This window comes from Meles meles, chromosome 10, assembly GCF_922984935.1.
Source record: "Meles meles chromosome 10, mMelMel3.1 paternal haplotype, whole genome shotgun sequence".
Classification (NCBI taxonomy): domain Eukaryota; kingdom Metazoa; phylum Chordata; class Mammalia; order Carnivora; family Mustelidae; genus Meles; species Meles meles.
This window is the reverse complement of record NC_060075.1, coordinates 26,779,980-26,807,459: the sequence shown is the minus strand read 5'-3', so window position 1 is coordinate 26,807,459 and position 27,480 is coordinate 26,779,980. Positions and strand designations below refer to the sequence as shown.

The 27,480-nt window shown below is 36.6% G+C and overlaps 1 long non-coding RNA gene across 3 annotated transcripts in view; it reads left to right on the top strand.

The window, feature by feature from the left end:
- LOC123951654 overlaps positions 1-11,280 on the top strand; it is a 46,985-nt gene extending 35,705 nt beyond the window's left edge. For 2 of the 3 annotated variants that reach the window (XR_006820490.1, XR_006820491.1), the window contains one exon: positions 9,789-10,216. This is a non-coding gene — a long non-coding RNA (uncharacterized LOC123951654). Of the gene's footprint in view, positions 1-9,788; positions 10,217-11,221 lie in introns of those variants that run through there. The other variant, XR_006820489.1, reaches the window with a different exon arrangement.
- Positions 11,281-27,480: the final 16,200 nt, after the last annotated feature.

Genomic DNA, 27,480 nt, shown 5'->3' with positions numbered 1-27,480 from the left:
AGACTCATCATATGACTGCCTTCATCAAACTACCTGTCAGTTCACACCCATTCAGGCTTAAACTGAATCAGTGTACACCCATTTGTTTCTAGCATTGTGAATAAGAATTGCTCAATTCAACATATCCTGAGAGAGAACAAGGTCTAATGGATTGAACAACAAAAAGGAAGTTTAAAGTTTAGGCATCTATTTCTGGCAGGTTTTTGTTTTTATTTATTTATTTATTACAGACTTGTCATATATTTGAGAGGATTTTACTTTACTTCTGCCTAAATTCTCTTGTCCAGCCCCTAAACTTCCTTTGTGGTATTTGCTCTCTGTCATCAAGAAGGTGATGCTGATGTACAAGATATGAGCTATAGAGGAGAACATTATTTCTAAAAGTTTTTGGAAAGATATTTATTGAGAAATAAATTATTCTCCATTCTCTTCTCCAGTTATAAGTTCTTGCACCCTGATTCATTGTGCAAGATGAATTAAAAAGAGTTTCGGAGTGCTGGGTGGCTCAGTTGGTTAAGCATCTGCCTTCAGCTCAGGTCTTGATCCCAAGGTCCTGGGATCAAGCCCCAAGGCAGGCTCCCTGCTCAGCAGGGAGTCTGCTTCTCACTCTCTTTCTGCCTCCCCCCTTGCTCCTGCTCTCTCTCTCAAGTAAATAAAATCTTGAAAAAAAAAATAAAAAGAGTTCTCATTCACTCTTGTTAAAATTCTTGTCACCTTTTGCCTTTGTTTTTAAGATGTCAGTTCTGTCAAAGTAAAATGTTCCATATTACATTTCTATTTCTTTAGGACAAAAATGAAATCTAAGCTATTTCTGAAGGAAAAAAAATTGTTACACTGGATGCTTGTGTGCTTTTTGTCTCTCTCTGATTCTCATTTTCATTCTTGAGAATGATTACAAAAATATGTGCTTTCATGAAATACCCCTACCCAATCTTGGGGCTTATATATTTTTTCATTATTAATTTTTGTGTTGATAAGCTTATTTACCAGTTCAATTTTACTTTTTGAATATGTGTGAAAAATGGAAGATGCACCACTTTATCTCAGCACATCTTAATCCTTACTACCATGAAAGCAACTTCATTTAAGTTCTACATGCATCTCAACTTATTTCAAGAAACAAAATAGTGTATGATCTATCAATAAGGAAAGTATTCAGTGTAAAATTATTTTTCAATTGCATGATGCCATACATGTTTTCATTATTGACTATTATTTTAAATAAATCTGTTGCAAGTTTTCCCATGAAAGAAGTTTTAAAACTGGCTGCCAGGATTAATTTTTTATTATTTTTTAATTTAATTTTTTTAAGTCAGGAGTAATTTTAAAACCCAGAAGAAAAAAATAAATAAGAAAATATGAAATGTCAAAAAGAGTAAAGATGGTCAAAAGTGGCTTCTTAGTCCTTTTAACTGAATGGTGAGTGATCAATGGAAATCCTTTGCAACCTTTGATGAAATTACGCATCAATTCCATCCTAACCTTTTTTTTTTTAATATTTTATTTATTTATTTGACAGAGAGAGAAATCACAAGTAGGCAGAGAGGCAGGCAGAGAGAGGGGGAAAGCAGGCTCCCCACTAAGCAGGGAGCCCGATGCAGGGCTCGATCCCAGGACCCTGGTACCATGACCTGAGCTGAAGGCAGAGGCCCAACCCACTGAGCCACCCAGGTGCCCCCTAACCTTTTTTTTAAAAGATTTTATTTATTTATTTGACAGAAAGAGACACAGTAAGAGAGGGAACACAAGCAGGGAGAACAATAGAGGGAGAAGCAGGCCTCCCACAGAGCAGGGAGCCGATTTGGGGCTCAATCCCAGGACCCTAGGATCATGACCTGAGCCTAAGACAGACACTTAACTGAGCCATGCAGATGACCCCTATCCTAGGCTTTTAAGAGATCTAGTGGCAAATACTTTATATTTCTGTGATAATCAAATTCATTCTTTCACTATACTGTCCATAAGCATATTGAGTCCATTTATACCTAAAGTAATATAATTGACTTTTTTGGTTTGTTTCAAGTTTTTATTTAAATTCTAGTTAGTTAACATAGAGTATAATATTGGTTTCAGGAATAGAATTTGCTGATTCATCACTTACATATAACATCCAGTGCTCATCACACGTGCCTTCCTTAATAGCCACCACCCATTGAGACATCCCCCACCCACCTCCCCTCCAACAACCAAGCCTCAGTTTGTTCTCTGTGGTTAAGAGTCTCTTACAGTTTGCCTTCATCTCTGTTCTTTAGTTTTTTATCTTCCTTCCCCTATGTTCATCTGTTTTGATTCTTAAATTCCGCACATGAGTGAAATCATACGGTATTTGCCTTTTTCTGACCGACTTATTTCGCTTAGCATGTTATACTCTAGCTCCATCCACATCATTGCAAATGGCATTGTTCCAAATTTAGTTATTGTTGATAATGCTGCTATAAACATCAGGGTGCATGTGTCCCTTTGAATCGGTATTTTTGTATCCTTCGGGTAAAACCTAGTGGTACAATTGCTGGGTCATAAGGTAGTTCTATTCTTAACTTTTTTTTTTTAAGATTTTTTTTTAAAATTTATTTGACAGACAGAGATCACAAGTAGGCAGAGAAGCAGGCAGAGAGAGAGGAAGGGAAGCAGGCTCCCTGCTGAGCAGAGAGCCTGTTGCTGGGCTTGATTCCAGGACCCTGGGATCATGACCTGAGCTGAAGACAGAGGCTTTAACCCACTGAGCCACCCAGGCGCCCCATTCTTAACTTTTTGAGGAACCTCCATACTGTCTTCCAGAGCGGCTGCGCCAGTTTGCATTCCCACCCACAGTGTGAGAGGGTTCCCCTTTTTCCACATCCTTGCCAAAATCTGTTCTCTCCTGTGCTTAGCCATTCTGACTGGTGTGAGGCGATAGCTCATCATGGTTTTGATTTATATTTCCCTGTTGGTAAGTGATGTTGAGCACTTTTTCATGTGCCTGTTGGCCATTTGTATGTCTTCTTTGGAAAAATATCTCTTCATGTCTTCTACCTATTTCTTAACTGGGCTGTTTGTTTTTTTGGGACTTGAGTTTGTTAAGTTCTTTATGGATTTTTGATAGTAGCCCTTTATCAGATATGTCATTTGCAAATATCTTCTTCCGTTCCATATGTTGCCTTTTAGTTTTGTTGATTGTTTCCTTTGCCGTGCAGAAGCTTTTTATTTTGGTGAGGTCCTAATAGTTCATTGTTTTTGTTTCCCTTTCCTCAGGACAGTTATTTAGTAAAAAGTTACTAAGGCTGATGTCAGAGAGGTTGCTGGCTATTTCTCCTTGAGTATTTTGGTGGTTTCCTGTCGCACATTTAGATCTTTCATCCATTCTGATTTTATTTCTGTGTATGGTATAAAAAAGTGGTCATTTTTTTTCTGTGTTTATCTGTTCAGTTTTGCCGGCAGTATTTGTAGAAGAGACTATATTTTTTCTATTGTATATTTTTTCTTGCTTTGCTGAAGATTGGTTGACCACATAGTAGTGGGTCCATTTCTGGGTTTTCTATTCTGTTCCATCGATCCATGTGTCTCTTTTTATGTCAGTACTATACTGTCTCAATGACTACAGCTTTGTAATATAACATGAAGTTGGAATTGTGATGCTTCCAGCTTGGCTTTTCTTTTTCAGGATTGCTTTAGTTACTTGGGGTCTTCTGTGGTTCCCTACAAATTTTAGAATTATTTGTTCTAGCTCTGTGAAAACTTTCAACAATCCTAGAATACAATTGACTTGGATATCACTACTGAAAAATACTACCACTTCTGATAGATTTGACCAATCTTTCTGAATGTCAGTTTTAAAACTTAAAAAACAATTCAATTGGTATCTGGAAAGTAGTTTCTGAAAAGTCTAGACAGTAAGTTCTTCAGAAAATATTTAAGTCTCAGTAACAGGGAAGCTCTTGATTTTCTTTGGATTTGAAGCAACTATTGTAAAATAAATGAATTGTTCGCACGATTTTTGAGCATTTCTTTTTCTGTATTTTCTTATATTGTATTATGCTTGCCTGAAAACTTGATAACTTGTTCAGATTGCAGAACCTCATCGCTATGCTCTTTCAGGGATGGAAATGCATTTCTCTCAGTAAGTAAAATAGTCTATGGCAAAAAGTTATGTGCCCTTTGAATATGATTCACTATCATCCTCTCTCCAAAATCTATGAAAATTCAAATTGAAAGATATTATTGTTTGAAGTGATGACATAATTCATACTCATAATTACATATATTACATTTGAAACCTTATTTTTCTGCATCCTAGAATGAAAATAATTTGGTTGATGCGCTCCTTTGTGATCTCTAATACTATTCATTTAAACTGGTCTTTAGTTATAAAATTTCTCTATGCTTCCTTTATTCTAAAGTTCCAAATAACCAAAAGTTTTCAGGGAATAGGAAGATGCCATTACCTATAGATTGATAGTATATTACAAAGACCAAATAACAATACAAAGAAACTGAGATTACTGATTTTCCTCTCAAGTAAGTATTCACCTAATTTTATTTGAAGACTTTAATTTAGCAATGCTGCATACACATCAGACACTTGATTAAACCTTGTTCAATAAATGAATGAACTCCAGATAAAACTTGCATTTAATTTTTTTAGTTTAGTTTATTTAATGTGATATTAACGTATTTTACCATATCATTTTAATACGTCCAGATAATTTTATTACTTTGTCAAGGAGAATTTTTTCGTAATCAATTTACTTTATAATGCACAGATTATGAAGTAACCATACTTGGAAGATCTTAGATAAATAGCAATGAATATTAAAAAAACAACTCATCACTTTCCACAAAACATGTTTTAAACTAGTCCAAATTGTTTCCTTAAAATTTTAATATTTCTTTAAGTTACTAACTCAAAACTTTTTTTGGTACCTAAAGACTAAATTAGGCAATATTTCTGGTATCTCTAAGGATCATAATTACAAAAGTTTATGATACTAATACTGTAGAAAAATGTTATATTTAGGAAGGAACCCTTATATTTAGCTTGTATTAAAAGAGAAAGGTAATATACATCTAGGGGATATATCAATTATTTTCTATTCATAGATAAAGTGGGTTAGCAAAATATTATTCAATATTATGTCTACTTAAATATCATTTTGTTTCAGGGATATTGTTATACATAGCCTTTATGTCAATAATGTTTATTATGTATTCCTATTAATGTGTGACATTTAAAATTTCAGAACGAACATACTTTTCTCCAGAAAAAAGGTTACCAGATTACTCACTTCATTGAATGTAATTATTTTATACTTTAAGAAAGCATAATTATTTTATGGTTTAATATGATCTTAAAGATAATACAGCTCAACTCCTGTTGTCTCGTTTCCCTTTCTTGTACCCACATTATACATGGATATTGAGGATGGATGAAGTGGTGTGTATGAAAAGTCATGCTATTATTATTGACAGGGAGACAACCAAAATATCTGACCTGTAATTTGTATGTTTTTGCCCACTACACCATTCCATTTCTTCCCAAATTTGGGGTTTTTAAATGGCAATGACTTATGGTGAATCCAAGTCTTTCAAGCCAAATTTTCCATTAGTTCCTTTTAATCTGTGCATGAGTGATATGATCTGCAAATCTGGATGAGATAAGGGGCATTCACAAAGTTCAAGGGACATGTTCAAGACTGCATATACTTAGTGTAAGAGCCAGGATCATAAATCAAACGTAAGACTCCATAGTCAGTACATTTTTCACTATATCTCACAGCTTTTGGTCTAAACGTGCATTTAAGCCAAAGCATATTACCATGCTGGGGGAAAGGCGAGGGTAGTTATGGCCAAAATATGTAAATGAGCACCTGCTGAAGACCACCAGAGCCATCTGCTGCTTGGATTCTCATACTCATTTGCCGACCTCTTAATGCTAGCTTTTTCTCTCAGTTTTTCAGTATGTGAAGGGAGGGCCACATTCTGTACAGATTTTAAGGCATTAGCAATCGTTGAGATTACCTCATAATGAACTTTTTGAAGAAGGACCCACTTGATTTAGTGTAGTAGGGTTGGTCCTAATCTGCTTGAAGACTCTGTGGGTCATTCTTAGAATGCAGCTTACAAGAATACTTAAAGTTAGCCTTATGGATTGTCAGTCATTCATTCTAGTATTCGTTTCAGCATTGGCCATAGTTCTTGATTTATGATTCTAGGAAACTTTACAATCTAAATTTTCAATTCAAATCAGTGTACTCACTAAATACTTCTCCTAGTCTTATCAGCATCTATGAAAAAGTTCTTTAGAAGATCATTCACTTGATATTAACATTATGTAAATAAAGCATATTCAGATGGAAAATTAGAAATACACAGAAAAGAAAAAAAACAGAAAAAAGAATAAAAGACACAAGTAATAACACAGACATGACTGTTCAGTTTAGGTATATATTTTTCATTATGAGTATATGTATAATTTATATGTAAATTTTAAAATATAAGTAATATCATATCAATGTTATTTACATATATTCAAAACATAGTTACATCATCTCTGGTGTACAAATTTTACCATTTAGCAATATGCCATTAAAAATGTATCCTTCCATCCAGTATTATTCTTCAACATTGTTTAAAACAGTTTCATAGTGTTTTGTGATTCATAGAGAATCATGATTGATTTAAACATTGCCTTTTTTTTTTCAAACATTGCCCTTTTAAGAATTAGGTTGCTAACAATATCTTTGTTCAAATTAACTTCTGTGAAAATCATTGCATATATATCTAATAATTTCTGTAGGAAAATCTTTAGGAATCTTTAGAAAAAGGTGGATATTGCTGTGTCAAAGAGTATGAAATTTACTCCTAACAGATAAAGACTTTTTATGGTGAGACTTTTGAGATGACTTCATTATCCTTCTATTTTTTTTTTTTTTTTTTTTGCTTTTGAGACAGTTTTTATTTGGAAGTTTGGTACAAAGTCATGGCATCAGAACATGACCTAAGTTGATAAGGAGGACATTTATAATCTCTATTTATCCCATGCAGTATGCTACTCATATGTTTCACCACGGAAATATTGTTTGATAATGGGGTCAGACCCTAGGTTCTGCTGAGTGTTAAAAACATACAGAATCAGCATGTCTTTCATTTTTAAAATGTGAAAAAATTCTTTTTTTTTAATTTATTTTTTCAGTGTAACAGTATTCATTGTTTTTGCACAACACCCAGTGCTCCATGCAAAACGTGCCCTCCCTATTACCCACCACCTGTTCCCCCAACCTCCCACCCCTGACCCTTCAAAACCCTCAGGTTGTTTTTCAGAGTCCATAGTCTCTTATGGTTCGCCTCCCCTTCCAATTTTTTTTTTTAATAAACATATAATGTATTTTTATCCCCAGGGGTACAGGTCTGTGAATCACCAGGTTTACACACTTCACAGCACTCACGATAGCACATACCCTCCCCAATATCCATAACCCCCTCCCCCTCTCCCAATCCCACCTCCCCCCAGCAACCCCCAGTTTGTTTTGTGAGATTAAGAGTCATTTATGGTTTGTCTCCCTCCCAATCCCATCTTGTTTCATTTATTATTCTCCTATCCCCCTAACCCCCCATGTTGCTTCTCCATGTCCTCATATCAGGGAGATCATATGATAGTTGTCTTTCTCCGATTGAGTTATTCACTAAGCATGATACCCTTTAGTTCCATCCACGTCGTCGCAAATGGCAAGATTTCATTTCTTTTGATGGCTGCATAGTATTCCATTGTGTATATATACCACTTCTTCTTTATCCATTCATCTGTTGATGGACATCTAGGTTCTTTCCATAGTTTGGCTATTGTAGACATTGCTGCTATAAACATTTGGGTACACGTGCCCCTTCGGATCACTACGTTTGTATCTTTAGGGTAAATACCCAGTAGTGCAATTGCTGGGTCATAGGGTAGTTCTATTTTCAACATTTTGAGGAACCTCCATGCTGTTTTCCAGAGTGGTTGCACCAGCTTGCATTCCCACCAACAGTGTAGGAGGGCTCCCCTTTCTCCGCATCCTCGCCAGCATCTGTCATTTCCTGACTTGTTCATTTTAGCCATTCTGACTGGTGTGAGGTGATATCTCATTGTGGTTTTGATTTGTATTTCCCTGATGCCAAGTGACGTGGAGCACTTTTTCATATGTCTGTTGGCCATCTGGATGTCTTCTTTGCAGAAATGTCTGTTCATGTCCTGTGCCCATTTCTTGATTGGATTGTTTGTTCTTTGGGTGTTGAGTTTGCTAAGTTCCTTATAGATTTTGGATACTAGCCCTTTATCTGATATGTCGTTTGCAAATATCTTCTCCCATTCTGTCAGTTGTCTTTTGGTTTTGTTAACTGTTTCCTTTGCTGTGCAGAAGCTTTTGATCTTGATGAAATCCCAATAGTTCATTTTTGCCCTTGCTTCCCTTGCCTTTGGTGATGTTCCTAGGAAGATGTTGCTGCGGCTGAGGTCAAAGAGGTTGCTGCCTGTGTTCTCCTCAAGGATTTTGATGGATTCCTTTCTCACATGGAGGTCCTTCATCCATTTGGAGTCTATTTTCGTGTGTGGTGTAAGGAAGTGGTCCAATTTCATTTTTCTGCATGTGGCTGTCCAATTTTCCCAGCACCATTTATTGAAGAGGCTGTCTTTTTTCCATTGGACATTCTTTCCTGCTTTGTCGAAGATTAGTTGACCATAGAGTTGAGGGTCTATTTCTGGGCTCTCTATTCTGTTCCACTGATCTATGTGTCTGTTTTTGTGCCAGTACCATGCTGTCTTGATGATGACAGCTTTGTAATAGAGCTTGAAGTCCGGAATTGTGATGCCACCAACTTTGGCTTTCTTTTTCAATATTCCTTTGGCTATTCGAGGTCTTTTCTGGTTCCATATAAATTTTAGGATTATTTGTTCCATTTCTTTGAAAAAAATGGATGGTATTTTGATAGGGATTGCATTAAATGTGTAGATTGCTTTAGGTAGCATAGACATTTTCACAATATTTATTCTTCCAATCCAGGAACATGGAACATTTTTCCATTTCTTTGTGTCTTCCTCAGTTTCTTTCATGAGTACTTTATAATTTTCTGCGTATAGATTCTTAGCCTCCTTGGTTAGGTTTATTCCTAGGTATCTTATAGTTTTGGGTGCAATTGTAAATGCGATTGACTCCTTAATTTCTCTTTCTTCTGTCTTGTTGTTGGTGTACAGAAATGCAACTGATTTCTGTGCATTGATTTTATATCCTGACACTTTACTGAATTTCTGTACAAGTTCTAGCAGTTTTGGAGTGGAGTCTTTTGGGTTCTCTTCTTTTTTTTTTTTTTTAAGATTTTATTTTTTTTATTTGAGAGCGAGCATGAGTGAGAGAGAACAGAAGCAGAGTGGCAGAGGGAGAGGGAGAAGCACACTTCCTTTTGGCTGAGCAGTGAGCCCAACAGGGGGCTCATAATCATGACCTGAGCTGAAGGCAGATGCTGAACCAACATAGCCACCCAGGCACCCCTCACCTGCTCACCATAGCTTCCATTCTTAAACATTTTCTGTGTGCTGAGTTCGTATTACATGGATTTTCTTTTTTATTTTATACAACAAAATCCTTGATGTTTGCTATTATTATGCACAATTTACCAATTGGGTAGAATATAACTCAAATTTTAATTTATTATGTTTTAACATGCTTGATCATGTCAGAGGTATGTATCCTTATGTTTTACATAAGCTGGCTTTATGTGCCTTTACTTACTACTGTTAATATTCCCATGTGCTTCAAAGATCTTTTATTTTTCTAATGTAGAAAGGAACAAGTTAGAAAACCACCCTGCTAACTCCCTCCTGCACTTGTGCAAAGACCTTCCTTCAATCAAATCGTGGATACAACTACTTCCTACCATTCTTTTCATCATTCTCTTGGGCCATTATTTGCAAGTCAAGTGGGTAATTCATAGGTGTGTGCTCATTAAGAACCACTGCATGGAGTCATTCTCTCTTTGAATTAGACACCAACAAACAGAACTGACTTCTAAAATAATTGATGAGAACTAATTTTACTACCAAATAGAGATACTATAGAGGAGAATTTGGAGAATGGTTAAGAAGTGCCTATAGTGAAAATCGTCATACTACATATTACATTACATGTGGGCGATGTAATGTTACACATCCCATATTCAAGACTATGTTAACAACAAACTTTTTGGTAATGAATTACAATAGCTTAACTGGTAATTCTTTTTTGACTCATGATACAGAATTAGGCAGAAAAGGACTTCTGAATATATGGTATTTCAATATTAAATCATTTTATGCAAATCATTTCATTCTATTTTTACTTTTTATACTTCTAGTTAGGTATTTAATTCTCCTGTATTGGTATGTCAGGTTACGTGTCTATGCTTGTCAATGGGTAATAATAAACATTTATTAGTGACTTATTTACCAATAATAACGTTTTAACCAGAATAACTCAATATGTTGTTCTTTTTATACAAGGATCAATAAAATTGTAAAATAGATGCAATAAACCAGATTCTTAAATATATACTAAATTAAGAAAAATAGTTAAGTGAATTTAACATTCTCAAAAGTATTATTTGCTTATAATTTCAAAAAATTACCATTTTACTGTAATTTGAAAGATAGCTAAATAAAATTTTAGTCACCTCTCTTGAGAATTCATTTTTAATCATCATGCTTCTCTAATTAAAAATAAAAAAGAGCTTTGTAGCTCTTAGACCCATAGTTATATTTTGGGTTTACAATGTTATTTCACTACAAAGAACACTTTTCAAGTTATTTTCAATGCTTTCAATACTCTAAACTTTTAATAAGAGTAGTTTTTAGTTTGATTATCTAGATTTGTTAACCAACTGTCTCTGAAAATGTAACAAAAAGCTTTCATGAGCTTGGAGAGGAAGAACATGCTGGCCAAGCAATTTATCACTTAGTCTCACAAGCCAAAAAACACTTTGGCCTCTGTTAAAGCACTTCTGAGAGCTACAGTAGTTCCCCCTTATCCTCAGGGCATCCATTTTACACCCCCAAAGGATGCCTGACCCTATATATACTATGTTTTTTCCTATCCATGATAAAGTTTCATTTGTAAATTAAGCATAGTAAGATATTAACAATAATAATATAGAACAATTATAACAATATAATAAGAGTTATATGAATGTAGTCTCTCTCTCAAAATATCTTTTTTTAAAAGATTTTATTTATTCACTTTAGAGATATAAAGACAGCACAAGCAAGGGGAGTAGCAGAGGGAGAGTAACAAGCAGACTCTGGGCTGAGCAGAGAACCCCACATAGTGCTCCATCCCACAACCCTGAGACCATGACCTGAGCTGAAATCAAGAGTCAGAAGCTTAACCTACTGAGCCACCCAGGTATTCCTCTCAAAATAGCATATTGTACTGTACTCATCTTTCTTCTGTGTGAGATGTGAGATGATAAAGTGCCTACATCATGATAAGAAATGAGGTCAATGGCATAGGCATCATGACATAATGTTAGGCTACTACTCACCTTCTGCCCACTTGTCAGAAGGAGGATCATCTTGACTGCAGGTAACTGAACCCACAGAAAGTGAAAATGCGGAGAAGGGGGGAACTCTTGTACATTGAAAACAACCAGTTTGTTAGTGTCATGGGTATAGAAATTCCATCTTTTTTTTTTTTTTTAAGATTTTACTTCTTTATTTGACACAGAGAGAATGAGATCACAAGTAGGCAGAGCAGGAGGCGGGGGGGTGGGGTGGAAAGCAGGCTCCCCGCTGAGCAGAGAGCCCAATGCGGGGCTCAATCCCAGGACCCCGAGATCACGACCCGAGCCGAAGGCAGAAGCCCAACCCACTGAGCCACCCAGGCACCCCTAGAAATTCCATCTTTTAATTACGAAGTTTAATTTTGGTTTCCCCAGGGATTTAGCAAAATTTCCAGTTTGACCAGGCTACCTTTTTATTGTGGAGTGACTTAATCTCTCCTCTCTTTGAAATTTTCCTGCTAAGAATTAGCATGTGCCAACAAACATGATGGCCTCATTTCTTTCCCTAAGCCAGTTTTTCATTAGCTTTGTAGCAATCAAAACAAATTTTATTTTCACCTTTTATTATATGTGCCATTCATACATTTTTAGTTTAGTACTGAAAACCCAGGGGTACCACTTTATTTTCCACATTACTGATTTTTTTATTGTACCCAATTCATCAGCAGATTTTGGACCATGCAAAATGGCTTATCGGAGTTGAGATCAGCATGCATTCTGCTGAAGCTTACTGGGTTTGAAGCATCAGCTATCCAAGATCTCTCTCATAGAACATCAGCAGTGGGCCCTATATTTTCATATTCCCAACAGTTGGTGTAGTCATGGGGAATCACAGATAACTAAGCTGGAAAAGATTTTTAAAAATCATTTGGTTCCAACCATTTGTGCTATATTCCAATGTAACTCTTCCCAATTGCCATTAAACCACACTTCTAAATTCTCCTGTTTTGTTGATCTTGCCAGTGAAATAGTTCTTGCATGTTGCCAGCCTATTGGTAACTTTTCATCTTTATCCTACTCCATTTCTCAGCAGCATTAGACACAATAAACCACGATAGCTTTCTTGAACCACTCTCTTGACTTCGCTGCCATGACACTTTTCAGTGGCTGCTGCTTCTCATCTTACTTTTCTGGTTCCTTCTTTTACACCTGATTTCTAAATATCCTCTGTGCCCCAGGGATCAGACTTAAGCCCTTTTCTCCTTTTTCCATAGATAATTTCATCTAGTCCTGTGGCTCTAAATACCATATAGATTATGTTGACTCTCAAATTTATGTCTTTAGCACTGAATATCCAGGAACTCCAGATCATGTGGTATGTCCATTTCCATGAATCAATCTAGACAGCTAATAGGCATCTGAAATTTTACATGTACAAAGAAACCAGTTGGTTCCCACAATCCTTTCCCTTGCACTGTGAACTTATGTAGGCAACACAGACAGTGGCAACCTTGGAATTCTTTATTTTCCCTTAAATCCCATGTGAAAATGTATCCGCCAAACATGATAACATTATTAGCAAAACTAATCCAAAATTGTAGCAGATTTATTATGTGTAAATTACCCTCTAAGTTTATCACCAAAGAATAGCCACATGACCCTCTTTCTCTAGACCATGAGAAATAAATGGTGAGTGGCATGCCAACATCTTTCAGAAATGAGTTGTGGAGAATTGTTTTCTCTAATGTTGAGATACTCATAGTCTTACTTGCTGATAGAAATGAAAGTATCAACCAAAAAATATCAAAGCTACTATAGATTCACTATGGACACAGAAGTTCAGCAAAAATCAACAAAATGGGTTTTTGTCATGAGAGACACTACAGATGAAAAGCACTCCCTAACTACTACTTCTTTTTTTTTTTTTAAGACTGATTGATTGACTGATTTGACAGAGAGAGAGAAGATGCACAAGGAGGCAGAGGGAGAAGCTGACTCCCTACTGAGCAGGGAGCCTGATGAGCTCCATCCCAGGACCCTGGGATCATGACCAGAGCCAGAGGCAGATGCTTAAGGGACTGAGCCACCTAGGCGCCTTAACAATACCCTGATTTCTATGAGAATCTTCACACCCCAAGGTTGTAGAGAACAGGAAAGATAAACTAACAGAAAAAAAGTAAGTATGGGTTGCTCAGTAAAAAGAAGCATTGATGTGGATTATCTAATTTAGGAACTTGGTGGTAGCTAATGATGGGTTTATGACTGAAATAAATGGGCAGCTCCTTGAATAAAGGAAATGCTGCAACAATAATAAGTTTGTCCTATGAATTTCCATCTTAGTCTTCTGTATAGTCTTCTGTATGGACCTGTGGCCATCTCCACAGAAACTCTATGATGGGAAAGAAAAATACTAAAAATTCTTGGTGACTTTGGACCATGGATTTCATCTTGGATGAGCAGAAATGCCACAAAAGTGCTCTTTTAGAATAGGAGATTGTAGAGATAAGGTAAGAATGTGAGTGCTGATCTTAGTTCAAATATATAGTAAACCTAGTATTCATTTCTGTGCTTTTTTCTTTTTGAGTGGGTGGGTGGGAAATAAATATATTGAATGTTTCAATTTGAGTCCCAAGGGCAAACAGCACACTCAAATTAGTATAATTCTAGTTTTTATTTATTTGCTTTCAAGAAAGGGGCTAATTTCAAAGGCATACAATGGTTGGAGAGGCACACAAAGTGAGGGAAACAGGGGCTAACAACAGTGCAGTTTTTACCATCCCTAGGCCCAAAGGGATAAGGGAAAGGAGGGATTCCCAGAAACTGAAGGTAAGATGGAAGTTTAGATAAGAAGCTTTGAGAATAGCAACTCTCTATCAAGGGATATAGCTAGCATGATTCGAACTCATACAAAGGGAACCAGAAAAAGAAATACTCCTTTGCAAAGAATCATTAGCTAAAACCAACCAGACATCAGAGGACTCAAAATTTCATGATGTAATTCATACAGGTCAGCCTCCTGGGAAGAGATCAGGATAGAAAAGAATGGAAAGTGAATCTGAAGGGGAAATATCAGGCACATTCCAAAACTGACAGATTGCTCACATTGGTCTCCTGACTCAAAAAGAAAGGGACAATGTGGAACAAGGGAAGATTCTAGAGCTTTTTTTCTTCACAAAAATAATATATCAAAGGTAATATTCATACTTTAAAGTTGTAGTTTTGGTGATTCTTATCACATTCTTATTTAACCGTCTGGCTTGGCAGGGGTAGAAGTTAGATGCATTTTGGAGAATATTAATAGATTACCATAAGGTAAACAGTTGGACCAACTGTTGGTCCAATTATGGTTTTCTCACTGAAGATTTTATTTCTACCTCTAGTGAATGGTAAGCAGATATTAACCTTAAAAATGACATTTTGGGGGCACCTGGGTGGCTCAGTGGGATAAAGCCTCTGCCTTCACCTCGGGTCGTGGTCCCGGGGTCGTGGGATCGAGCCCCGCATCGGGCTCTCTGCTCAGCGGGGGAGCCTGCTTCCTCCTCTCTCTCTCTCTGCCTGCTTCTCTGCCTACTTGTGATCTCTGTCTGTCAAATAATAAATAAAATCTTTAAAAAAAAATGACATTTTGTCTTGCCCAACATAGCTGAAAACTCCAGAAGTTTGATTATGCTGAGCAGGATAGTAATACAAATTCATAGTATTGTCTCAAGGATTTATGCCAAATAGAGCCACAGCCTGTGGAATCTTGATTATCTTATCCTGCTATAGGTTATCACTCACCTACTGATGACATTAAGCTGACAAGACTTAGAAAGCCGGAGTTTGTTTGTGCCTTCAAAGCCCACATAGGACAAGTACTTACCCAACGAAGGGTGGGAAATTCAAGGAAATACAAACTCCTGAAACTTCACTGAAGCTTTCGGGGGATCAATAAGTAGAGTAGCTCTCAACACCAAGGGACAAGTTGCTTCATCATATATCATTTACTTTAAGAAAGACACACAATGCTTATTAGATTACTTGCTATTTTGATGATGGAGTATAGCTTTGTGTAATTCAAAAAGGCAAAAACTCAGTATATAAATAGAAAAGTGTGCATTTATCAATATTTTGAGGTAGAACAAAGGCTTTCTTTGTGCAAAAAAATGGGCTTTGTTTTTCTTTGCTTAGATTATCATTTTATTTTTTATAACCATATTTAAGCTTTTCTAAACTGGGTGAGAACTTAGAAGCACTTGCAAAACAATTTAAGTGCAGAGATCTTTACAGACATAGATTTTCCCCAGTTTTTATTATTGTCTCATACCTAATTGATCATAATTTTAAAGAATTTAATTTTATTAAGTATTTCCATACATTTAACTTAGTTTTTTTCTTTTAAAGATTTTATTTACTTATTTGACACAGAGAGAGATAGGAAGAGAGGGACTACAAGTTGGAGGGGCGGGTGATGTGAGAGGGAGAAGTAGGCTTCCCACTGAGCAGGAAGCCTGATACAGGGCTGGATCCCAGGACCCTAGGATCATGACTGAGCTGAAGACAGATGCTTAAGGTGCCCCCATTTAACTTAGTTTTTAAAGAATCAACTTTCTTTTCACATTCATATTTCACTTAGTTTACATAATAATTAACAAGCAATTTTTGATAGAAGCACTATATACACAAATAAGTATCAAAATAAGTACAATGGAATTTCGGCAAGCATATAACAACTCAATTAGTGGACATAAAAGTACATATATAAAAGCATTTGTTAATTTTGCAAATAGATAAAAGTTAAGTGGAGATAGGTTAACCAAGACCAACAGAAGGTGGGTGTGTAAGCAGCTTTACTGCTTAACCCTTATGGTCCAAATAGATTCAATGGTGCTGAAATTGTTTGTGGCAGATTGGAATACTCTTTGGCTCTTAAAGAACCTCATATTTTAGTGGTCCAACCAACTACCTAGTGGCAGGCTAATTACATTGGACAGCTTCTTGCATTCTCATGAGAATAGATATTTATTTTGGAATTAAAAAAACACCCAAAACAGACTTACTAATACCAATGTGCATATAGGGAAAACATTAAGTGTTGACCTAGGCTATTTAATAGAAAATAAGATACTGACACACAGTAGGAACAGAGAGGAGTATGAACAAATCCTAACTGGTTCCCTGGGGAACCTCATGGTATTTGACCCAGTGATAGAAACTAAGGAAAGACTACTATAACTCTTCAAAGTAAAACCACCAGATCTTAGAAATGAAGATATGGTCACTATCCTGAAGGCATCCTAATCTTACCATCTTGAAAGTAGTAAAGAAGTATAAGCATCATTCCAAAAATCTGAATTTAGAAATAGATGTAAGAATAGATAAGATGGCTAGGAGAGTGTAAACCTATATTGTGTGTATAAAGGTTTTACTTATTCTTTAACTTTGATGGAAGCTAAAGTGGAGCACATAACCCTACCCCTCGCTTTTTGGCAGTTAAACATAGACTTCAGATCTAGTTCAGCTAGAGAGATGCTTTAGCTTCAGATATTTAACTTTGATGCTGCTGGGGAGGAAAAATTTTCTTGTACCCTTCAAAGATTCTTCCAACTGGTTTGAGGATTAATTTGACAGGAGACAGAAAAACAGGAGAAAATAAAATTTAATTTTCTATATACAGGAACCCCATATACATGAGAGATTCAAAGACAGAAAGGTAAAATGAGGCATACGTGCCATCCTGAGCTAAGGAATGTCATAGGGCCCTGGGGATTCAAAGGAGAGGAGGGCAGTTCACAGGGCACTGTGAATTCACGGGGCATTGAAGAACAAATATTTGGTAATTAGCTGTTTGCTCAGCCATACATATGGGCCACTCAGTTAAAATATATCTCTAGTAGTAATTTATTCTGGGAAAGACACTCAGTTTAGATTTTTCTATATAGTTAAGAGAGGGGCAAAAGTTTCTCTCAAGCCTACAGGGTCTCAGTTGCCTTCAGCTCAATAGTACTTACTATTGCAAAAATAGCTTATGGCATACTTTTTTTTTTCTTTTTTTTTTTGCTTATTGATTTTTTTTTTTTTTTTTTTTAAGATTTTATTTATTTATTTGACAGACAGATCACAAGTAGACAGAGAGGCAGGCAGAGAGAGAGGAGGAAGCAGGCTCCCCTGCTGAGCAGAGAGCCCGATGCGGGGCTCGATCCCTGGACGCTGGGATCATGACCGGAGCTGAAGGCAGAGGCTTTAACCCACTGAGCCACCCCGGTGCCCCTTGCTTATTGATTTTAATTCAGCCTAGTATTTATTGAGCTACTACAGCTCAAAGTAGTCCACATGCCAAAGTGGCACATTTTGGGAATACTTGCACTGAACCCATTCAAGGTTATGAGGTAAAGGCAGGGGCACTTGTTAGTGTTTATTTTTATGGTGATGCTCATCACTTGTGAGGCCAATGCTATGGCAGCAATGGTTCAATCATTGCTGCAGCGAGTAGCAGGAAGTTAGCAAACATCTAATTGCTGTGTTCCTTGACCTCCCATGGCTTACTTATTTCTAAGCTTGCTTATTTGCATACCAGCTGATTCTTTGGGCTTTCTGTAAACCCTTTTATAAATTCTTCCTCTGAAATAGTGGGCCAGAGCTAGATTCTTTTGTTTGCAATTAAGAATTCTGATTTGGTAGTGTATTTTAAACACACAAACATATTTCGCCTTTCACAACAGGCATAGATTTAGTACATTTATGTGGCAAGAATGCCAACTAGGCGGAAAACTGAAGACAGTTTAAGCAAGAATAGAATTATAAGTTTACTTGAGATTTTCTTTCCTTTTTTTTTCCATTTTATTTATTTTTTCAGCGTAACAGTATTCATTCTTTTTGCACAACACCCAGTGCTCCATGCAAAACGTGCCCTCCCCATTACCCACCACCTGTTCCCCCAACCTCCCACCCCTGACCCCTCAAAACCCTCAGGTTGTTTTTCGAGTCCATAGTCTCTTATGGTTCGCCTCCCCTCCCCAATGTCCATAGCCCGCTCCCCCTCTCCCAATCCCACCTCCCTCCAGCAACCCCCAGTTTGTTTTGTGAGATTAAGAGTCATTTATGGTTTGTCTCCCTCCCAATCCCATCTTGTTTCATTTATTCTTCTCCTATCCCCCTACCCCCCCCCCCCCCATGTTGCTTCTCCATGTCCTCATATCAGGGAGATCATATGATAGTTGTCTTTCTCCGATTGACTTATTTCACTAAGCATGATACGCTCTAGTTCCATCCACGTCGTCGCAAATGGCAAGATTTCATTTCTTCTGATGGCTGCATAGTATTCCATTGTGTATATATACCACATCTTCTTTTTTAATGATACTCGCCTAACCCATTTGTATGCCTGCACAACAGCTACTCTATACATTAGCTACTATTTTTACAAATGTTTAGAATTAATATTTACAAAGTTGCCCTGGAGTTTTTCCTTTTCAATATTCTGCTAGAATTAAATATATTTTAACCTTAAGAATAAAAGTACTCCTACTATTGCAAAAATAGCTTATGGCATACTTTTTTTTTTTTTTTTTTGCTTATTGGTTTTAATTCAACCTAATATTTATTGAGCTACTACAGCCTTCTCATTGGTTAATTTGCATTGTTGTATTTCTAGTATTGAACCTGAACATTGAAACATTTTTGTTTACATTTACATTTCTTCTTCTACAAATTATCTTTAAAGTATGGACGATTTTATGTATGTTACCCCTATTTCTCCCCATTTTATTAGTCTCTTAAGTTTACTTTTATAATTTTTGCCATATGATATGAAAGTTTTAAGTTGCTATTTTAGTGAACACAATAATCTTTTCTTGGTATTTTTCTCCTTTATTTTTGATCCTGGGCCTTGATTACACTGCCACTACCCTTTGTCCCTTAATCACAGGGGAGTAATAACAGCTTCCTGCTGTTGCTACATTTTGCATTACCTTTTTGGTTTTTCAGCTATACCATCATAGGAAGAATCAATTTCTGTATTAAACTTTCTTTGTTTAAAATCTTTAGATGGGGAGGCACTTTTATTTTATTTTTTTTTTAAGACTATATCCATTTGACAGAGATCACAAGTAGGCAGAGAGGCAGGCAGAGAGAGAGGGGGTAACAGACTCCCCGCTGAGCAGAGAGCCCGATGCGGGGCTCGATCCCAGGACCCTGAGATCATGACCTGAGCCCAAGGCAGAGGCTTTAACCCACTGAGCCACCCAGGTGCCCCAGGGAGGCACTTTTAATTAACTGGAAAACCTCTGGACTTTATTTCTCTAAATAGTATAAGAAATGAATTTAACTTGGTCATTTTTTTAACAATTTGACCAGTTGTTACAAAAAGAGTTGTTTAATCATCCAGTGTTATATGAGAATTACAAATGCCTGTAATTTGTAATTACACTGAATAAATCTGTTTCTCTACTTACAACCTGTTCCATTTGAGTTTGTCTATGTTTATGCCCTTTAACAGTTGTTATAATCTGTATGTTTATGCCTGTAATTTGTAATTACACTGAATAAATGTGTTTCTGTACTTAAAACCTGTACCATTAGAGTTTGTCTATATTTATGCCCTTTAACAGTTGTTATAATCTGTATGTTTATGCCTGTAATTTGTAATTACACTGAATAAATGTGTTTCTGTACTTACAACCTGTTCCGTTAGAGTTTGTCTATACTTATGCCCTTCAACAGTTTGTTTATAATCTGATAATATCTGGAAGTTTAAGATTGTCACTCTTTGATGTGGTTTTCAAAATTATCTTTGTTATTTTCTTCCATTTATATTATTTCCTTATATTTTTCCATTATATTATTCTCTCAGAAAAATTGCTATATTTTTTTGTTAAATCTGATAAGGTTTAGGATATTTGTAAGATATTTGTAAGAGTGGCATTACTGTAGAAAGAACAAACATCTTTATAATAGTCTTTTTTTAAAAATAATTTTAAAAATTTTTTATTAACATATAATGTATTACTAGCCCCAGGGGTACAGGTCTGTGAATCGCCAGGTTTGCACACTTCACAGCACTCACCATAGCACATACCCTCCCCAATGTCCATAACCCAACCACCCCTACCTCCACCCCCCACAACCCCTGCAACCCTGTTTGTTTTGTAACATTAAGAGTCTCTTATGGTTTTTCTCCCTCCCTATCCCATCTTGTTTCATTTTTTTCCTTCCCTATTCCCCAAACCCCCTACATTGCCTCTCAAATTCTTCGTATCAGAGAGATTACATGATAATTGTCATTCTCTGATTGACTTATTTCACTCAGCTTAATACCCTCTAGTTCCATCCATGTTGTTGCAAAAGGCAAGATTTCATTTCTTTTGATGGCTGCGTAGTATTCCGTTGTATATATATACCACTTCTTTATCCATTCATCTGTTGATGGACATCTAGGTTCTTTCCATAGTTTGGCTATTGTGGACATTGCTGCTATAAACATTCGGGTGCATGTGCTCCTTCAGATCACTACATTTGTATCTTTAGGGTAAATACCCAGTAGTATGATTGCTGGGTCGTAGGGTAGCTCTATTTTCAACTTTTTGAGGAAACTCCATGCTGCTTTCCAGAGTGGTTGCACTAGCTTGTTATTCCCACCAACAGTGAAGGAGGGTTCCCCTTTCTCTGCATCCTCGCCAGCACCTGTCATTTCCTGACTTGTTAATTTTAGCCATTCTGATTGGTGTGAGGTGGTATCTCATTGTGCTTTTGATTTGTATTTCCCTGATGCCGAGTGATGTGGAGCACTTTTTCATGTGTCTGTTGGCCATCTGGATGTCTTCTTTGCAGAAATGTCTGTCCTTGTCCTCTACCCATTTCTTGATTGGATTATTTGTTCTTTGGGTGTTGAGTTTGATAAGTTCTTTATAGATTTTTGGATACTAGTCCTTTATCTGGTATGTCATTTACAAATATCTTCTCCCATTCTGTCAGTTGTCTTTTGGTTTTGTTGACTGTTTCCTTTACTATGCAAAAGATTTTGATCTTGATGAAATCCCAATAGTTCATTTTTGCCCTTGCTTCCCTCGCCTTTGGTGATGTTCCTAGGAAGATGTTGCTGCGGCTGAGGTAGAAGAGGTTGCTGCCTGTGTTCTTCTCAAGGATTTTGATGGATTCCTTTCTCACATTGAGGTCCTTCATCCATTTGGAGTCTATTTTTGTGTGTGGTGTAAGGAAATGGTCCAGTTTCATTCTTCTGCATGCGGCTGTCCAATTTTCCCAACACCATTTGTTGAAGATACTGTCTTTTTTCCATTGGACATTCTTTCTTGCTTTGTAAAAGATTAGTTGACCAGACAGTTGAGGGTCTATATCTGGGCTCTCTATGCTGTTCCATTGATCTATTTGTCTGTTTTTGTGCCAGTACCATACTGTCTTGATGATGACAGCTTTGTAATAGATCTTGAAGTCTGGAATTGTGATGCCACCAACTTTGGCTTTCTTTTTCAACATTCCTCTGACTACTCAAGGTATTTTCTCTTCCATATAAATCTTAGGATTATTTGTTCCATTTCTTTGGGAAAAAAAATTGATGGAATTTTGATAGGGATTGCATTAAACGTGTAGATTGCTTTAGGTAGCATAGATATTTCCCCAATATTTGTTCTCCCAATCCATGAGCATGGAACATTTTTCCATTTCTTTGTGTCTTCCTGAATTTCTTTCATGAGTACTTTATAGTTTTCTGACTACAATTCTTTGCCTCTTTGGTTAGGTTTATTCCTACGTATCTTATGGTTTGGGGTGCAATTGTAAATGTAAATTGTAAATCCTTCCTTCTGTCTTGTTGTTGGTGTATGGAAATGCAACTGATTTCTGTGCATTGATTTTATATCCTGACACTACTGAATTTCTGTACAAGTTCTAGAAGATTTGGAGTGGAGTCTTTTGGGTTTTCCACATAAAATATCATATCATCTACAGAGAGTGATAGTTTGAATTCTTCTTTGCTGATTTGGATGCCTTTAATTTATTTTTGTTGTCTGATTCCTGAGGCTAGGACTTCTGGTACTATGTTGAATAGCAGTGGTGATAATAGACATCCCTGCTGTGTTCCTGACCTTAGCAGAAAAGCTCTCAGTTTTTCTCCATTAAGAATGATATTCTCTGTGGGTTTTTCATAGATGGCTTTGATGATATTGAGGTATACACCCTCTGTCCCTACACTTTGAAGATTTTTGATTGTGAAAGGGTGCTGTACTTTGTCAAATGCTTTTTTCATCATCTATTGAGAGTATCATATGGTTCTTGTTCTTTCTTTTATTAATGTGTTGTATCACATTGATTGATTTGCGGATGTTGAACCAACCCTGCAGCCCTGGAATAAATCCCACTTGATCGTGGTGAATAATCCTTTTTACTCTGTTAAATCCTACTGGCTAGTATTTTGGCGAGAATTTTTGCATCTGTGTTCATCAAGGATATTGGTCTGTAGTTCTCTTTTTTGGTGGGATCCTTGTCTGGTTTTGGGATCAAGGTGATGCTGACCTCATAAAATGAGTTTGGAAGTTTTCCTTCCATTTCTATATTTTGGAACAGTTTCAGGAGAATAGGAATTTTTTTTTTTTTTAATGTTTGGTAGAATTCCCTTGGGAAGCCATCTGACGCTGGACTCTTGTTTTTTGGGAGATTTTTGATGACTGCTTCAGTATCCTTACTGGTTATGGGTCTGTTCAGGTTTTCTATTTCTTCCTGGTTCAGTTTTGATAGTTTATTTCTCCAGGAATGCATCCATTTCTTACAGATTGTCAAATTTGCTGGCATATAGTTGCTCATAATATGTTCTTATAATTGTTTATATTTCTTTGGTGTTGGTTGTGATCTCTCCTCTTTTATTCATGATTTTACTTATTTGGGCCCTTTCTCTTTTCTTATTTATAAGTCTGGCCAGGGGTTTATCAATCTTATTAATTCCTTCAAAGAACAAGCTCCTAGTTTCATTAACTTGTTCTCCTACTTTTTTGGTTTCTATTTCATTGATTTCTGCTCTGATATTTATTATTTCCCTTCTCCTGTTGGGTTTAGGCTTTCTTTGCTGTTCTTTTTCCAGCTTCTTTAGGTGTAGGTTTAGGGTGTGTATTTGAGACCTTTCTAGTTTCTTGAGAAAGGCTGGTATCGCTATATATTTTCCTCTCAAGAATGCCTTTGCTGTGTCCCACAGATTTTGAACAGCTGTGCTTTCATTATCATTTGTTTCCATGATTTTTTTTTTCAATTCTTCTTTAATTTCCTGGTTGGCCCATTCATTCCTTAGTAAGATGTTCTTTAGCCTCCATGTATTTGGGTTCTTTCCAAATTTCCTCTTGTGATTAAGTTCTAGCTTCAGAGCCTTGTGGTCTGAAAATATGCAGGGAATGATCCCAATCTTTTGATACCGGTTGAGACCTGATTTGTGACCCAGGATGTGATCTATTCTGGAGAATGCTCCATGTGCACTGGAAAGAATGTATATTCTGTTGCCTTGGGATGGAATGTTCTGAATATATCTGTGATGTCCATCTGATCCAGTGTGTCACTTAAGGCCTTTATTTCCTTGTTGATCTTTTGCCTGGATGATCTGTCCATTTCAGTGAGGGGGGGTGTTAAAGTCCCCTTCTATTATTGTATTCTTGTCAATGTGTTTCTTTGATTTTGTTATTAATTGGTTTATATAGTTGGCTGCTCCCATGTTAGGGGCATAGATATTTAAAATGGTTAGATCTTGTTGTATAGACCCTTTGAGTATGATATAGTCCTTCCTCTTCTCTTATTATAGTCTTTGGCTTAAAATCTAATTGATCTGATATAACGATTGCCACCCCAGCTTTCTTCTGATGTCCATTGGCATGGTAAATTGTTTTCCACCCTCTTACTTTAAATCTGGAAGAGTCTTTGGGTCTAAAATGAGTTTCTTGTAGGCAGCATATTGATGGATTTTGTTTTTTTATCCATTCTGATACCCTGTGTCTTTTGATTGGGGCATTTAGCCCCTTTACATTCAGGGTAACTATTGAGAGATATGAATTTAGTTCCATTGTATTGCTGGTAAGGTGACTGTTACTGGATATTGTCTCTGTTCCTTTCTGGTCTACTCCTTTTAGTCTCTCTCTTTGCTTAGAGGACCCCTTTCAATATTTCCTGCGGAGCTGGTTTGGTGTTTACAAATTCTTTTAGTTTTTGTTTGTCCTGGAAGCTTTTTATCTCTCCTTCTATTTTCAATGATAGCTTAGCTGGATATAGTATTCTTGGCTGCATGTTTTTCTCATTAGTGCTCTGCATATATCATGTCGGTTCTTTCTAGCCTGCCAGGTCTCTGTGGATAAGTCCACTGCCAATCTAATATTTTTACCATTGTATGTTACAGACTTTTTTTCCAGACTGCTTTCAGGATTTTCTCTTTGTCACCAAGACTTCTAAGTTTTACTATTAGATGATGGGGTGTGGACCTATTCTTTTTGATTTTGAGGGGGTTTCTCTGCACCTCCTGGATTTTGATGCTTGTTCCCTTTGCCATATTAGGGAAATTCTCTACAATAATTCACTGCAATATACCTTCTGCCCCCTCTCTATTTCTTCTTTTTCTGGAATCCCAATTATTCTAATATTGTTTTGTCTTAATGGTGTTACTTATCTCTTGAATCCTCTCTTCGTGGTCCAGTAGTTGTTTGTCTCCATTTTGCTCAGCTTCTTTATTCTCCATCATTTGGTCCTCTATATCACTAATTCTCTCTTCTGCCTCATTTATCCTAGCAGTAAGAGCCTCCATTTTTTATTGCACCTCATTAATAGCTTTTTTGATTTCAGCTTGGTTTGATTTTAGTTCTTTTATTTCCCCAGAAAGGGATTTTATTTCTTTGGACAGGGTTTCTCTAGTGCATCTTCCATGCCTTTTTTTGAGCCCAGCTAGCACCTTGAGAATTCTCATTTCGAACTCTAGATCTGACATGTTACCAATGTCTATATTGATTAGGTCCCTAGCCTTCGGTACTGCCTCTTGTTCTTTTTTTTGTTGTTGTGAGTTTTTCTGTCCTGTCATTTTATCCAGATAAGAGTATATGAATGAGGGGTGCCTGGGTGGCTCAGTGGGTTAAGCCTCTGCCTTTGGTTCAGGTCATGGTCTCAGGGTCCTGGGATCAAGCCCCGCATCAGGCTCTCTGCTCAGCAGGAAGCCTGCTTCCCTCTCTCTCTCTGCCTGCCTCTCTGCCTACTCGTTATCTCTCTCTGTGTCAGTTAAATAAATAATCTTTTTTAAAAAAAGAATATATGAATGAGAGAATAAAATACTAAAAAGGTGGCAAAGACTTCAGGAAAATGTACATAACCAAATCAGAAGAGACCCCAAACTGGGGGGAGAAGAAAGGGAGTAAAATGAATATATATATATATATATATATACATATATATATATATACACACACATATATATATATATACATATATATATGAATGAATGAAAGGGGGTAAAAAGAACGTATATATATATATATATATATACATATATATATATAGACACACACACACACACACACATGTATATATATATTAGACTGGTGAATAGAACAGAGACACCCACTTGATTTTGAGTGTATTTTGATCTCTTATAAGAATCTACCTCCCAAAATTTTAAAGAAAGAAAATCTTATATATAGAAATATAGAAAAAAATATATATTATATATATTATATATTTTTAATGCATTTATATATAAATACATTAAAACATATATTATTTATTATTATTATATTATATATATATACAAAACATATATATACAAAATAAGGGTAAACATGATGAAGGGATGGAATATGGCTGTAAAGATTAAAATTTTAAAAATTCTAAAAAAGGAAGTGATAAGATAAGTTGGTTGGAGAAAGAAAGAAGAAAAAAGCGTGGGGAGAAGGGAATGTACTTAGGCTGGAGACTAGAAGAAAGCCCTGTGCTAGATTTAGGGTGTATTTTGATCTGTGAGAAGAATTTGTATGCAAAATTTTTTAGAAAAAAAAAACCCTGTATGTACACGAAAAAATGAAGGATAAAATATGACTATAATAATGAAGGTTTAAAAAGATTTTTTTAGAAAGGTATTGTTAAGATAAAGTAGTTAAAAAGCATTAAAAAAGGAAAGAGGAAAAGTTAAAAAATTAGAATAAGAATAGAATAGAATAAGAAAATTAGATTAAGAATAGAATAGAAAAATTAGAATAAGAATAGAATAAGAAAAAATAAAATTAAAAAAATTTAATGAACTTTAGAAGACTAAAGGATCATGGGGGGAAAGCCATGAATTCCATACATTGCTTTCCCCTAGCTCAGGATGTCTGCTGTTCATTCTCCTTGATTGGTGAGCTTTATCTTGGCTGGATGTTCTTGTTGATCTTCTGGGGGAGGGGCCTGTTGTAGTGATTCACAAATGTCTTTGCCTGAGGTGGAATTGCACTGCCCTTGCCAGAGGCCAGGCTAAGTAATCTGCTTGAGGTCGCTCTCGGGAGTTTTTGTTCCCTGAATGTTTTCCGTAGAGCTCTGGAGGACAAGAATGAAAATGGCGGCCTCCCCATCTCCAGTCCAGAGAGGTTGAGAGCTCAGGGCCCCACTCCTCAGTGCGCCCTCACAGTAAAGGGGTCAATCACTCCCATTTCCCTGGTCTCCGGCTGTGCTGTGGTCTCACCTGACCTGTGACTGAGCATTTCTGTCTCTGGTGCACAGCCCCATTTGGAGTCTCCAAACCCAGCAGATTCCTGCCTCCAGAGGAGGAAGGTGAGTGTCTTCAGATCTGCCACTTGTGGGGTCCCTGCTCAAAGAGCAGTGGACTGGGGTGCCTGGGTTGCTTAGTGGATTGGGCCTCTGCCTTCTGCTCAGGTCACTGTCTCAGGGTCCTGGGATCGAGCCCCGCATCGGACTCTCTACTCAGCAGGGAGGCTCCTTCCTCCTCTCTCTGCCTGCCTCTTTGCCTACTTGTGATCTTTGTCTGTCAAATAGATAAATAACATCTTTAAAAAAAAAAAAATT